A 4,001-nucleotide genomic window follows, 5' to 3' on the forward strand; every position below is an offset into this window, starting at 1 on the left:
ATATATCTATATATAAAATATATACATTATATATGTAATATATAAAATACACGTATAATATATAATACATATGTATTATATGTATACAGGGAACAGGAAGAGTGAAACATTTAAGAAAGAAAGTTAATTTAGGGATGCATTAGCCAGGTTGTGTGTAATGAGAGCTCAGTTCTCTAAAGGCCTTCTGAAAAGCACACAGGATGTTTTTGCCTGAAGGGAGAGCTGCTGGACCATTTATTCCTAGTTAAAATTCTTCATTGTTGGAGGATTTCCCCTAGGGTCATTAAGCATTTTGTACTTCTAGGCAGCACTTGTCTATATGCCAAATGGGCTCCCATGGTGTCAGACAAGCCTTGGGGCCAAGGGAAGCCCTATACAGCATACTTGAGGTAGGTCACTGTCAGTATGTGTGAGATAATCTGAGTTCACACACAACTGTCCCTTGCAGCTCTGCTGAAATTAGAGCTGGGCTGAGGAGATGTGATACACTGGTACTAGAGGCATCTACTTTAGAAGGTGAGATAGAAATGCTGTATTTTACATTTACAACCATAGGAATGGAGGTGTACTGGCTTTTACCATGAACTCCCCCAGATAGTGTTCTGAAAAGCAGAGGAGGCCAACTAAAATAAAATCACAGGGAAAACTATATTTGCAGGAAGAGGATAATCTCAAGAGAAGCAGAGATTAAGAGTATTCTTGAATTTTGCATAGTAAAAACCATCTAGTCTAAGACTCTCTCCCCTAACCAAGGACCTTTTACAAATAGTTGATCCAGGGGAAAAAAAAAAGCATCTCCTTCAATGATTAGTAATTTAAAAGGAACTGGAAGAGATAAGACATATGGATGGATACATATATAAAACTAGCTAGGTAGAGACCTGCAGGTGATAATATACAAGAAAGAAAATGGGGAAAGGAAAAGCAATCTGAATAGACAAAAAACGAAACCAGTAGTTAGTGGTTATGAAGTGGATGAAAATCGAAGGATGGGATAAGAGGCAGATTGATTCTGAACATGGAAAAATCTACAAGACTGAGATTCTTTAAAACATCAAACTACTCTTCTACTTTAATATAATATCAAACTCAAATTCACAACCAAATTGGTAACATTTCATCACTAATTTGAAAAATTCTAAATAAAATAAAGTAAAAATAACACACACACAAAACAGACAAAACAGAGAATATATAGATTTTCTAGAATGCACAGCATAGTAAAGACAAGCATGAGTAAAATTATGGTGAAATTTAAGCCATGAGGGTCAGTGCATCTTAATGCCCTGTGACATTGTACTTGAGGGTTTACCTGTAGATTAATACCCTTTAAGCATGAGAACTACTGATTGAGAGAACTTCAAATGAATTTGCTTCTAGTGTGTTGATAAAGTTAAATGTGATTTATCATAGGTGGGTAAGAATATGGTTGGTAGATAGGAGACAACAGGGCTAGGATATTCGGAAAATAACCTCCAGCAAGCTTTGTAAAAGCAAAAGCATATATTGATGTAAAAACTTTACATATGTAATTGCATGATATACCATCATGTTGCTCAAACTGCATTAAAGTGTGATTAAGAATTCACCACAATGTATGTTGATGTAATAGTAAATATCAGATTATGTCATAATTTTTCTTAGAATTATGGCTTGAGTGATCTATTTGACACAGTTATTATTGTTAATGATTTTAAATATTTTCATCTAATTTCAAGCTTTTGGTTTTCTTTAATGTACTTTATCATTCTTCATCAAAGAAGGTCATGTAGAAATATAATGTTTCTTTTTTCTAGATGTTATTTTTACTCATGCTCTGCAAAACTTTGGTAATAAATTTTGGTTTCTGGAACAATCCATTGAACAGTTTCATCATCATGATAATTATTGCTAACTTACATTGAACAGTTACTTTGTGCCAAGAACACTTTTTAGTATTTCCCACATTTGCACATTTAATCTCTCCAACAAGCATATGTAGGTTTTTAATTTTGCCCGTTTTCCAAATACAAAATCTAAGGAAAGAACTAAAGTAAGAACAAAAATGTTAACTACTTTTCCTAACATCACACAGCATGAAGGTGGCTGAGGGAGAATTCAAGCTAATCAATAACAGACAGAATGAAAAGGAGGAATGGAGAAGAGGAGAATGAGAGAGAAAAAAGAGAAGATAAAGGGAGAAGATCCAGGGAGAGAAGAGGGGAAGGAAAGAGAGAGAAACATGGGAGACAGAGAGTGAAATAAATCAAGATACAAGGTCACAGAGAAATAAGAGAACAAAAGAAATAGAGAAAGTTATAAAGCTAATAGGCAGTGATTAGAACTATGTAATAAATGTGGTAAATGTATACTCTTTGAGAGCACAGATGAAACACATCTAATATTTAGCAAAGTGATTTTCACTAGCAGGTGCTTACATGTATTTTATATAATATTTATAATGAACAATTTTAATCAGAGACAAAATATGAGGAAGATGTAAAAGAGGAAGAGAGAGAGTGAATGATGAATATCAAAGATTAAAGCACTTCACTAAATCTTGTATTTTTTCCCAAAATACAGCTGGTGAAAATCTTATCCTTGAGTAGAAAGGAATCAAACAAGTCATATACCACCCGTCTTCCTGTCTGTACTGGAACCATCACAGGCTTTTGAGGAACTACTTTTGAACCGTTCCCCAGAGAGGCATTTGCCCCAGTAGCTATGATTATAATTTGCAATGACAGCCACAGTGATTTCATCCTTCTGGGCTTCTCTAACAAGCCACATTTGGAGAAGATACTTTTTGGATCATTTTTATTTTTTATTTTTTGACTCTTGCAGGAAATATGGTCATAGTTCTTGTGTCCTTGAAGGATCCAAAACTCCACATGCCTATGTATTTCTTTCTTTCCAACCTTTCCTTGGTAGACCTCTGTTTCACCAGCAGCTGTGTTCCACAGATGTTGATAAACTTCTGGGGCCCAGAAAAGACCATCAGCTACATTGGCTGTGCCATTCAACTCTATGTTTTTTTGTGGCTTGGGGCCACGGAATGTGTCCTTGTTGTCATGGCTGTGGATTGTTATGTAGCAGTGTGTCATCCACTGCAATATACCATGATCATGCACCCAAAACTTTGTCTGCAGCTGGCTATCTTGGCATGGGGGACTGGCTTGGCCCAGTCTCTGATCCAGTCCCCTGCCACCCTCCGGTTACCCTTCTGCTCCCAGCGGATGGTGGATGATGATGTTTGTGAAGTCCCAGCTCTGATTCAGCTCTCCAGTACTGATACTACCTACAGTGAAATTCAGATGTCTATCGCCAGTGTTGTCCTCCTGGTGATGCCCTTGATCATTATCCTTTCCTCTTATGGTGCTATTGCTAAGGCTGTGCTGAGAATTAAGTCAACTGCAGGACAGAAGAAAGCATTTGGCACCTGCATCTCTCACCTTCTTGTGGTTTCTCTCTTTTATGGCACTGTCACAGGTGTCTACCTTCAACCAAAAAATCACTATCCTCATGAATGGGGCAAATTTCTCACTCTTTTCTACACTGTAGTAACCCCAACTCTTAATCCCCTCATCTCCACTCTAAGGAACAAGGAGGTAAAGGGAGCACTAATAAGATTTGGGAGGAGGACCTGGGATTCCCAGAATAACTAACAAGGTTAACATATGTTTACCTTTGCTTAACCTAAGAATAGAGAACAACCTCATCACAAAAAGCTGGAGATACACCTCCTAAGCCAAAAGTAGGAGAGAAACAGCTGCATTCTGTTCAGGTTGAGATTTCAGTTTCCTTCATCAATCAATTGGGCCCTTAAATTCTTCATATTGCAGATTTAGACACAGTATGGTATAAAAATTAATATATTTAATAGCTATTGTCTTGAAAAGGACACAATGCAATTGAATGGGGGTGGAGGAGAAGACACAAGAAACACATTACTTGCAAAATAAAATACTAAGTAGTACATTTCATGCCTTTCTATTTCGTTCTTTTTTTGTTCTATTTTCCTA

General features: G+C 36.6%; 1 pseudogene; it reads left to right on the forward strand.

Annotated features, from left to right (window-relative positions):
• The first annotated feature begins 239 nt into the window (after positions 1–239).
• Positions 240–3,644, forward strand: LOC100990023 (olfactory receptor 2H2-like; annotated as a pseudogene).
• The last annotated feature ends 357 nt before the right edge of the window (positions 3,645–4,001 follow it).

Source organism: Pan paniscus, chromosome 5, assembly GCF_029289425.2.
Source record: "Pan paniscus chromosome 5, NHGRI_mPanPan1-v2.0_pri, whole genome shotgun sequence".
Classification (NCBI taxonomy): Eukaryota; Metazoa; Chordata; class Mammalia; order Primates; family Hominidae; genus Pan; species Pan paniscus.